Here is a 12,366-nt window from a genome sequence, read left to right on the forward strand (position 1 = left end):
CCGAGGGAACAGCATGGAGCTGTGACAGGGGAGGGTCAGGCTGGGTGTTAGGAAAAGATTCTTCACCAAGAGTGTGTTGGGCACTGGAACGGGCTCCCCAGGGAAGTGGTCGCAATACCGAGCCTGTCAGAGTTCAAGGAGCGTTTGAACAACAGTCTCAGATGTATGGCTTGATTCAAAGAATGGTATTGTGTGGAGCAAGGAGCTGGACTTGAAGATCTTTGTGGGTCCCTTCCAAATAAGGATATTATGGGGTCCTATAATTTTATAATATGCAATGCAGTTTTCTTAATGAGTCACATAAAGAAAAGACAGATTTCATTTTGACTGTGGGGTAGCTTAGTTCTTGTGAGGTTGTGTCTCATAGTCTTTCAGAGATTTACAAGGAAACATGAAATTGGACAAAATATGGACCTTCAGGATCTGAGCATGATTGCCATTGGGGAAACTAAAATCTGTTTATGGAAACCAGATTTTGCAGTGTTGGCTCTGTTATATCCATAATGTTACAGCAGCATTAGAGTATGCTCAGTTCTGACAAGAAACTGGGAAGACCAGTAACGCTTCCTTAACCCAGTGTTAGCCACATGGGTCTCTCTCTGAAGTGTAGCAAGCTGGAGTACATGTGCTTCCAGTGTCCCAGATGGTTCCTGTACAATCCCTGTAACTTTTAGACTTCTATTTCCTTCCTGCTTTTCATTCCAAAATGCCACTAACTATGAATAACTTAATTTGCCTGCCAGAGTTCTCTATCACTTTCTCCAGCCTTAAGAGAGTAACTTTCTAACACTGCGTTTCAATGTCTTCTGGCAGAATATGTTCCATCTGCTTTTTAGATGTGTGAGTGTGGGAGGGGCAGAGGAGGCTGGGATAGCGAGGGTGGTGTCAAGGAAAGACGCCAAGACATACTGCTCTCACTGAGATGATCTACTGCTTCCTTTCTGTTTCCACACAGCTTGATACACTGCTTGTGCTTCCCTTAGGTGTGGCTGCTCTTCCTCACATTTCCCCAAGGTAAGGATAAAAAAGAAAAGAGAAGAAGAAAGTGAATTCCTCTATAGATAACTTTCAGAATCTATAGGCATCAGAACACTTTGTGAAATACAGCTTTTATACAGTTATTCTGTGCTTTTCTTTGAACCTTGCAATGTAACTAACATGAAAAGTGTTTGAAGTAAGAGCACTGATCTGAGTGGGCAGAGAGAGCTGGACAAGGACATGGATACCCAGAAGGAAATGGAGCTGGACACCATCCCTATCAAGGTAGATAACTTGTAACATCATTCTGTGAACAGGGAGTACAAGGAGTCTTCTGGTTATCACAAAAGGAAAATAACATAAGCAGCAACAGTTTTCCAAGATACAAAGAGGAATAACATAAGTTTATCTGCCATGCGGATTTTAATGATTCACCTTTTCAATGAAGATACACATACTACAAGAAGTTTTTCTCCATTTGGACTGGAAGTCATAAAGCTGATATATCTTCCCTTAATTCTAGTCATGTCTTTGGAGTGATTTTCTGGAATGTTATGTAACTAATGGGAAGTTGTAAGAGACATCCTGAAGTAGCCTCTAGGACCGCATTGTAATAGTTATGTAAGAAGAAGCACTTACTTAGATTAGCTTGTGAAGTTCAAGAAACATGACAGCAGGCATTATGCTTAGCATGGAACATATTAATAGTGGATTAAATAATATACTACCCTGTTGTGAAACACCATTCAGGCAGTGTGGCTGTACCTAATGTGGTACACCCCATCACTTTCAACCACGAGTACTAAGCTAGGCTGTGCATGGCCTTTATGTAAACAAGGACCACTCAGAAATCCCACCCACACTTGCCACAAGACAAGGAGCTGAACTTGTTCTGTGGAGCACTATTAGATCATGGAAACTGAATGAAAAAAAGCTTTGTGCAGCTCTGATGTTGACGCACAGCAAGGAAAAATGGTCAGTTTCCTTTGAAATCTTATGCATTTATTCCTTCTGAGTTCTATTAAACTCAGTAAGATTTCATCCAAGTTTTATAGTTTCTCAGTGGATAGCTGTTATTAAACATAGTAGTGTTTTATCCAGACTATGTATTTTCTTTAGTAGATAATAGCTTTAGCCTATCTGTACGACTGACAGGGAATTGGATAAGAATCTCCAGTTCTTGGAAGATGTAATGTAAAATTATCTCACTGAGATGTTCATGGAATAAAAGCCTGATTTTTTTTTTCTTTTTTTTTTTTTTTTCTTTCTAAGATCGTTAAAGCTGAATTAGAAGTTTTACCATTACAAAGTAGTGAATTTATTTGCTGATATCTATTTGTTAATGTTATACAGTGGATATTTTAAAGCTTTTCTTACTCTGTAGTCTTAACTGTGTTTGACTGTTGAAAATCTACATACAGCTGACTAATTAATTTGTACTTTGTCAAAGTTAGGAAACACTTTGAATAGCAATTCAGAAGAACTTCATGCACTGCTTAAGTTAGATTGTTGCTCCATGTACCTTGCAGTGTGTACAAGACAAAGGCAGAATCTACAGCTTTGTTCTATTTTGCATTAAATTGTAGGGTTCTTTTTTTTTTTTTTTTTTTTTTTTTTTTTTTGAGCATACGCCACCAAGCATGCTAATGAACCAGTCAAAGAATCAGCTGTACTAACAGTTAATGAGAATTCAAAGAGATTTATTTAGCCTAGCATCATCATTTCAGTGAAGATTCAAAGAAGATTAATTTGATTTATGTCAAAATGGAGGAATCTTTATATAATCTGCAGTCAAACTTTCATGAATATATTTATGCAGACTCAGAGATTCTTCAAATTCATGTGTAAAAGGCTATAGAAGAAGAAGACAATATTTATTTATATGCAAATTATTCTTTTTGTGTAGAAAATCTATTTCAGATTTCAGATGTGTTTATATCTCTCCTCTTTGCAATGATTGAGAACTCACAGGATAAAATTTGGAGCTGCTGAAATAATTAACTTTTATGTTTGATTTTAATGGGCTACAGAATTCATCTACAAAAGCTGATGGGTAGACCACTGAGAAAAACTGTACAACATAATACTTAAGGACAGTCTACCATACCTCAGATCAGCTTTTCTTTCTGGGATACATGTCACATACACAGAGTACACACAAGTGTAGCAAAAACATTTAATCTGCTCTCGTTTGGAGAAGCTGCATGACTCGTATCTTTCTCATACCCAAGTAAAAAACTCACTCTAATAACACCATTACACTGCACCAAAACCTCATGTACAACTATAGGATATATGGAAAAGATAGATGATTCCAACATCAGCAGGATTTGTAAACATATTACTGTTCCTCAAATACCATATCATTACCATTTCCAGGAACTGTGCTTGGCATCCTGAAGTGGCTTTTCATATGCCATTTCCATTGTCCTTCATACTCTACTGCTTTCACACAATGACCCCATATCATGCATGATGATACTGTGAGTCACAGATGGCTTTAATACAAAAAACGTTGTGTTAAGCCATTTTCTTCAAGTACACATTGAAATCCAAATTATTCATGAGTTACTGTACTTTTGTTAGACAACTTGTGATACCTAAACTCCAAATTCATAAGATTATTCATGCATGGCCAGAAAAGAAAAAAAATGTAATATGAAGTGTCAAGTGGCCTGACCAGCTCTTACAATGTCCTTCTCCTTTTTATTTTAATATATATAAATTTTTATTTTATTTTATTTATTTTATTTTAATTTTATTTTAATTTGTTGTGTAGTAGGGGTTTTTGAGCAATGGGGAGAATTATGTCCAATGTACCTGAATGCAGTCCTTCGTCTGGCCTGGAGCTCTTTCCAAGGCTTTAGGTGTGTTTATTATTGGCAGTAGATGTTAATCCAAGACCATCCATGAGAAGCAAAACTGCTTTACTAGATCCAAGTGGCTACTGGTAACTGATGTTAACATTCATAATAACCAAAATTTTCAACTGATATGTACTTTGTTGAATAATGTGAGGGAAGTGATAGATCTAGATTTGTTTTGCACCAAAATGGACTTTTCTCACTGACTTCACAGCACAGATACTTTCTCTTTTCACTTCAATATTATTTCATGGTCAATAAGAACATTCTTAAAAATATTTTCTCTCTGAAATGACTCTCAGGCTTTCTGACTATAAATAATATTCTCTGTCAGACATCATGTTCAGCACATATTAATAACATCATGCTTTAGTGATAGGGACTTAATGTGATGCATTGTCCAACCTACTATATAGATCATGCACATAACTATTTAAACATTCAGAATGAAATTTTAGCTTTGGCATTGCCTTGAAAAAGTGAGGTAGGGAAAATGATCCCTCTTAAACCTGTGGTAATTTAAAATAGTCATATGTATATGCTTACTATGTTATCAGAATAAAGATGTGCAGAGTGACGCAGCATTTTTGGCCACAGAACTGTAAAAGAACAGTGAGCACATGAAAAGTATGCAAAGTTGATCTAGTGCAGATTCTGTGGTCATCAAGAGACATTCTGCAACACATCAGTGGCAGCAAAGTCTGCTGAGCTACAGCCACTTCAAATTTCCATAAGAAATTTCTGGAAAAAAAAAAAAAAAAAAAAAGAGATATTTTTAACAGAATAATACATATTTCTTCCTAAACTGAAAATGAAACTGAAAAGCAATGGTAGAAAATTCAGTAACTCCAGCAGGATGGGTGAAGTCTGGTTTCCCATGGATCTGTGTTCTCTGATCATCATACCCTACTCACCAGCATTTGGCCCAGAAGGCCAACGGCGTCCTGGCCTGCCTCAGAAGTAGTGTGGCTAGCAGGACGAGGAAGTGATTGTCCCCTTGTATGTGGCACTGGTGAGACCGCACCTTGAATATTGTGTTTGGTTTCGGGCTTATTACTGCAAGAAGGATATTGAGTTGCTTGAGTGTGTGCAGAGTACAGCAACAAAGCTGGTAAACGGACTAGAAACCGAGATTTATGAGGAGTGACTGAGGCAACTGGGGCTGCTTAGCCTGGAGAATAGGCTGAGGGGAGACCACATCTCTGACTATAGCTACCGGAAAGGAGGTTGCAGTGAGGAGGGTGTCAGTCTCTTTTCTCAGCTGACAAGACATAGGATGTGAGGATACAGTTCCAAGTTGCATCAGGTGAGGATTAGATTGGCTATTGGGAAGACTTTCTTCATGGTGTGTTTGTGAGTGTGATCAAGCATTAGAACAGGCTGCTTAGGGAAGTGGTGGAGTCCTTGACCCTGGGGGTACTTAGATGTGTAGAAATGGCACTAAGGGATATGGTTTAGGGATGGGACTTGGTAGGTCAGGTTGATGGCTGGACTTGATAATCTTGAAAACTTTTTCTGACATAGATAATTTTAGGCTTCTATGATTCTATTATATTTCTCCACATGTGCAAGCCTCTGATAACTCTCCTCGTTCCCTGTCCCAGGGTTCCTGATTGAGTGTTTTGGAACTGCTGATCCTTGGGGGCTACTGGCAGTCCACAGAAATCCAGATGTTTGTCAATAAAGAAAAAAAAAACCCAAAGACTCTTACATGCAAACAGTCATAGAAAGCTGGGAAAACAGAAGTAGTTAATTAAAATTTAGAGCTGATCCTAGTTTCATCTTGATGATAAATGAAAAATGATCTTTAGCAGTCCTGCACAAGATATTTTCTGAAATGGCTAGGCAAAACTTGAATTAAAACTAGCTGAGAAATGATATCCTAGCCATAACAGTTTCTTGACATGTTGTTTATCTGTCATATTAGGCAAGAGCACTGCTTGCTGTGGTGGGTTTAGACCTACCTACAAACTAGCTGACTATCTAGTGAAGAAGAGCTGATAAGTGTTTCAGCAGGGAAAGTTTATTGCCTGTGGCTGAGCCCATGCTTCTCCCTCACTGGTACAAGGCTGAGTCCCTCTCTCTTCTCTAGACATCAGTTTTTAGAAAACTTACAGGAACATGACATTTTTCAGATATTTTCTTTTTGTCATCTTGCAACTGGCTAACTAATTAGGCAATTATTATCTGGTACTGATAGATGAATTCAAAGACATTATTTACTAAAAAAAAAAAAAAAAAAAAATCCCAGTTAAAAATGGAATTGTAACAAAGTTCCAGGTGCCAATTTCAGCATGACCTTAATTAAAGGCTCACTGGTGTGTAGCATATACATGCTAAGCAATCAGATCCTTTTAATGTGAAGAAAAGAAGTCTACATTTAATTTCAATGAAACAGGAAAAATTAAAATCTGCACAAAGTTAATGTTGAGTTGCTCTAAACATTGACTGTTACTGCAAAATGCAGGTTCTGTGTTCAGTCAGTTGTGTTATGATAAATCTGTTACATAAAGTCAGGTCATGTGAATGTGATGCCATTAAATGTGATAGGTTATAAAATCAGTTCTGAACAAAAATCCATTACAGTTTCCCATTCTTGCCTTGACAAGGAATATAATCTTTGTGGTGGTCTTCATTATCTTTGATCTGAACATATGGTAATATTATTTTCCCTGTTAAAATAATGAATGTACCCTTCCTTGATCCAGATTGTAATTCTAAACAGCAGTCATCTATATTCTGTTATAATGTGTATATATTACAGATATAGAAAAAATAATTTTAGGCTATACAGCCTGCAGTCTGTAGGATGGTAGCAGTATGAGGCTCAGCACAAGCTAACCACTTATATACTTTTCTTTTTCAGCTTTTAATCTGTCATCGAACCCAACATTTTCCATATCACTTGTACCTGAATTAGCTAGTATAAAGCTAAAGCAAGGTATTTCCTGTCACATGTAATGCAAGAGCATTGTAATCAGTAAAACATAGGATGGAAAACCCCCAGAGTTTGTGCCCTGTCTTTCTGGAGATAGTTAAATATGGGAACAAATATCTTGACAAATCAGACAGTACTACAACTGTTTAACAAAAGGAATTCCCCTTTTTTTTTTTTTTCTGTTGTCTCAGTACTGTGTGAAAGAAGTGGCAGGTTTCCCTCTTATATACCATCTATGCTTCCAAATCTGAGATCCATGTCCTATGAGACAAGAAACAAATATTACATAACTGAGATCATATCCTCCCTGGAGTGACTTAACAGAATCACATCAGTTTCCAGAAGCCTGGAAATAAAAAGATTTAAATAAAACATTTCTTTCTTTTTGTAGAAGAAGGAGAGAAAAAATAATCATTGCATAAAAACAAACAAAGCAAGCAAACAAACAAACAAACAAAACAAAACACAGGACCATATTAAAGACATTGGAAAATTTTGAGGTAACTTACCTTAGTGAAATAGCTTTCAAAGCATCAGATGTAGAATGTTTCTGGAGGTTTTTTTTATTTGTTTGTTTGTTTTTTTTTTTTTTTTGGAAAACAGGTGACCACCCCCTCCCCTGCAAAAAAAATAAAAATAAAAAAAAGTAATAATAAACATTCTTAAATCAACATTAAACTCAAGCTTTTTCAGTGGCTATTCACAGCAGAACTCTGAATATTTTTGATGATGTTCAATGAAAGGAGTTATATTCTTCTCTAAGAATGTATGTCATAGAATTTTTGTGGAATATTTGACATGATCCAGTGCCATATAAGTAAACTGTAGAAAGAAAAATATATAAATTACCAGGAGAGAACATTCATCCACTCATTTCTCTCTTGAACTTCTTTTTATCATATACTGTGGATGAGATCAAGTTCTAATTTGCTATATTTATAATCTGTTCTTTTTCCAGAAGTAAAAGATGAGACGTGAGCAATGTTCTAGGTATGGAGATTTGCTAAGCAAATTATCTGTAAGGCTTCACACATAATAATATTCCTTTGACTTTTAGACTGTGACCCCACTTTTAAAAAGACTATGCTGCACATGGAAATACTTCATAACTCTGGAAGTGAAATGAAAGTATATTTTAAGATTTGAAAATGTCAGGAAATCCTGATTTATTTATTTTTCTCAATTAATGCAAAGGAAAAGATTCACAGCTGAAAAGTGAAGGTTTTGTATAATTAAGTAATACATGGAATAGGAAATCAGATGTGTAATATGAACCTTTATATACCAACTGATCTCTCTGAAGCGATTAGAAAACAACACGAATCACAGGTTACCTGGGCTGTATTTTCAATGAATGCATTACTCCCCACTCTAGGAGTTCTGCTCGTCTGTTGTGTTCAGGAAATCACTTATACTCCACTCCTACCTCATCCACTTATGGATGCGAAATTTAATCTGGAGAAAGGATGTAATTCACCCATTCTGAGTGGTATTACATTCCCTCATGTCTGGTTAACATGTCTTGCTGTGGTGGTTTTACCGTGCTAGGCAGCTGAACACCACAACAGTTCTCTCACTCCCGCTCCTTAGAAGAGGAGGGGAAGAAGTAAAGGAAAGAAAACTGATGGGTTGAGATAAGGATAATTTAATTAAAGGAAAAAAAAATATTAAGGAAATATTATTATTAATTAAACAATTTAACAAAAGGGAAAGGGGAAAGGGAGGGGGAAAGGAAAAACAAAACAAAACAAAACAAGTAAAGGCTATGTGGAAGTACAGAGGAAAGAATTACTCTCTAATTCCCACAAATGAGCGATGCTTGACCACGTCCTTGAAGCAGGGCCTCAACTCATGTAGCCGGTGTTTGGGAGGGGGACAGACGTTTTTGCAACGAGAGCTCACCCCTCACTTCTTTCTTTTTCCACCTTTTATTGCTGAGTGTGACATCATATGGTATGGAATATCCCTTTGGTTGGTTTAGGTCAGCTGCCCTGGTGATGTTTCTTTCTCACTTTTTTTTGCCTACCCCCTAGGAGGGTTAGAGAGAGTCCTGATGCTGTGCCAGCACTTCTCAGAAGCAGAGAAAACACTGGCGTGATACCACTGCTGTTCTAGCTACAAGTGCAGAGCACAGCACTGTATGGGCTGCTGCAGGGAAAGTTAACATCCCAGCCAGACCCAATACACTTGCTCAAAAGCACAAAGATAGTTCAATTAATTTAAACTTACAAAATACTCTTCTCCAGTCCTTACAGACAGTCCAGACCAGTAAGGCAGACATATTTGTTTTGCTCTCATGTGAGGTCTGCTTCCTTGGTTCATCTGGAGTTGTATTTAATAAAACCTGGGTTATTTTGGGGGTTTTATGTGGCTGGTGGTGGTCTCACTTCCTTGAACTCCTCTAGAGAGACATTAAATTGTGGCATTTATTCTTCTGATAAGGGCTTTATTACGGGACATTGGGAAGTGATTAATAGCACATGGTGGCAGGATGGTGGGTAGAAGTTCCTTTGATCAGATATCTACAATATGGTTTCCAGTGATTATACGGACTCAGGTCTGAAAATTTCAGTGTTTCCATATAGTCTTATGACCTGTTTCAGAAAGATGGGGTATTACCAGTGCAGGCAACACTAAGAAACCTGTAAGACTCTGAAGACACATTTCCCTGTCCCCTTCTTTCCATTTGCCTTGAAGGCCACACAGAGATTTTCTTTCTATAGCAATGGCGAAGAAATTGCATGGTAATTTCAAAATGTCTCCTGGAGCAAGAGAGCGAACAACATATTCAGATACAGATATGAACTGCAAAAACAGTATGTAACAGTTCATAAAGTGAAACAAACAGTGTTAAACCACCTTTTCTATAAGATCCCACCCAGTCAGCTGGGATGGCAGTTTTGGTTGCACTATCATGAATGACATCATCTTCACCACATTTGCCCACGCACACACACACAGCCACCCACCCCCACCATTAGCAACAAACACAACTGGAGCCTTTCAAATTAATAAGAGTTCCAAGTAGACATCTCAAGATTTATTACATTGTGCAGAAATATCACCCCATGCAAATGTTTCAGGGCTATTTCTATATTCTAGAAAAGAGAACAGATAGTACTTAGAGTCAGTCTGAAAGGTATCTCTAGGTTGGTGAATTTCTAGGATGTCTGCTCCTTTTTATGAATCTGCTTTTCCTCTGGGATAATCTGAACTGGATTATCTGAAACAATAATTGTGTTTGAAAACAGTTCACTACACTTAGACTAAAAAAAGGAAAAAAAAAAAAAAAAAAAAAAGATCATTTCCATACTTGTCTTTTCTTAACTCTGTTTATGTGTTGGAGTTAGATCTTAATTGAAGTCCTATTTTGTTTGCGTTTGGTTCTACTGTGACATTAACAGTTTAAGATTGCTTTCATCTCCCCTTCATTTTTGCTTTGAAATATGTACAGAGGTCCCAACACAGGCTATCACTTCCTATTTCTGATCTTTGTATTTCTGTAACATGCAAACAATCAGTAATACAATATAAAGCCTAGCCCAGATCTCCTTATGCTTAATTGCTTATAGCTTCCCACCTACAGACAGGGAAAAATATACATCATGGAAAATAACACTCACCTGTCAGAACAGTCCACTTTTCTTAAAGCTATACTTGGGACATTTTCTACTATTTATTTTCACCAGGTTTGGCAATATTAAGAACATTAGTGTGAGACATTTTCTGTACTAGTGTGTTCAAAATGTATTTAGGTCTGTTCTGAGTCAGACTGAAAAAGGAAGACATCCTTAACCAGAAGCATCAGTACTGGCCAGAGATTTATTCCTTAAAATTTATCAAAATTGAGTCAGTTTTCACCAAGTCAATAATAACTTTTATAAATTGACTTGTAAGTAACTGCACTGCTGAGATACTAAATTTCTTTGATAGTCACATCCCTTCTTGGTCTCATCTTCCACTCAAATTATATTTCTCTTAATAGAAAGCATGCTTTAAATCCAGTAAAAGAGGTGGTAGTGTTCATATTATATAACTTGATGGTTTAGTCTTCTTTGTTTCTGAGCTGATTTTTTGATTTTATGTGTTTATTGCTCTCCGGTGATTTTTTTTTTCTTCCTTCTTCTTCTTCTTCTTCTTCTTCTTCTTCTTCCTCTTCTTCTTCTTCTTCTTCAATATAAAATGTATCACTTTTTGTTCTCTATATTTGCATTTTATAATTGGTCTTCAAGCTCATAGTCTATTGTTTCTGTTGATTTCTCTAGTGTGCCAAATAAGGAATTTTTAAATGTGTACTTTTTAATTGGCTTTAGTGAGTTTAAACAGTTTTCAGAATTCAAATAGTGTGGTGTGGGAGCATACTTATTTCAATGCAAATAATGACCATTACTCAAACACAGTGAGGAAACAAAAATCATGACAAAGTATAAGCTTTTTGAAAAGTCTGGAAAAGTCAGATACCATAGAAGTCTCATGGAGATGCTTTGTTTAAATAATTTGCTATATAATCTTTTAATTTTTTACCTTCCATTTGTTCCTTTTGGTCTACATTACTCACTAATATAAATTATCCTTGATGCCAACTGTACAGTTCCAAGTCTAACACTATATCCAAATAGTTGTCTCTAGTGTAGTTTCTGTAGTTGCATACTACATTTAAAAAACATTGACCTAGAAAGAGAAAATTAATTTTATTTGTAGAAATAACAAGACTCCACATTTTTGCAAAATGGGTATACCTATCAGACTTTGCAGACCTACTAAATAAAGACAATTTATATTGTTGCTGCAGGGTGCACATACTATGTTGGAGGTGTTCCTTAACCACAGTGTGATAGAGAAAACTTGGAGAACTTAATTGTCATATTTGGGCCACTTAAATCACTAATGCCCGGGACAGTAATGAGCAATAAAAGTGTTTCAGATGTAGACCAGTCACATTTTCTGACTACCCCATACTAGTTTGCTGCCTCACAAGAATGTGACTATCTATATGGAGAGAACCAGACAGAGATCCTTATAGTGGCAAACCTATTTAATAGCTGTCTATATATAATTTTATCTTGTTATTTATAAAACTATATAAGGTTTCTAAACTATATTTGTATCTCTTTCTCTCAGCAACCATGTATTCTGCTATTTTGAGGTGATAGCTGATACCCAAATAAATCCTATTTGCTATATTCAGCTCATCTTTATTTTTGGTCTCTGATAACTAACGGCTGTGAATCTTGTCAGTTTGACCTTGAAAAGACCTTTTACTTGCCACGTAGGACAATACAGATCAGTGCCTTCAGTGACGGTAGACATGATATAACTATGAAAGGGTAATAGAAGTCAGCAATCATGGATGAGGGATGAATTCAAACTGGAGGCTTCATGTAATAAATGAGGTGGAAGAGTGGACAATTTGCTCCCTCTGACTGGACAAAAAAATCAGGAGAGATGGATTCAGACCTTTCCATACACTTCCAGCATCCTGTGGGCTGCTGAAATGGGCACTAGATCTGTGGGTTTTCTTTCTCTTTCCTTCTTTCCTTCTTTCTTTCTTTCTTTCTTTCTTTCTTTCTTTCTTTCTTTCTTTCT

At 36.6% G+C, this 12,366-nt stretch overlaps 1 long non-coding RNA gene across 1 annotated transcript; it reads left to right on the forward strand.

The window, feature by feature from the left end:
* Nucleotides 1-207: 207 nt before the first annotated feature.
* LOC118156869 lies at nucleotides 208-7,239 on the forward strand. Its single transcript, XR_004746470.1, has 2 exons — nucleotides 208-1,014; nucleotides 5,447-7,239. It is a non-coding gene; the product is annotated as an uncharacterized LOC118156869 (long non-coding RNA).
* The last annotated feature ends 5,127 nt before the right edge of the window (nucleotides 7,240-12,366 follow it).

Source organism: Oxyura jamaicensis, assembly GCF_011077185.1.
Source record: "Oxyura jamaicensis isolate SHBP4307 breed ruddy duck chromosome 1 unlocalized genomic scaffold, BPBGC_Ojam_1.0 oxy1_random_OJ93597, whole genome shotgun sequence".
In the NCBI taxonomy this organism is placed as follows: domain Eukaryota; kingdom Metazoa; phylum Chordata; class Aves; order Anseriformes; family Anatidae; genus Oxyura; species Oxyura jamaicensis.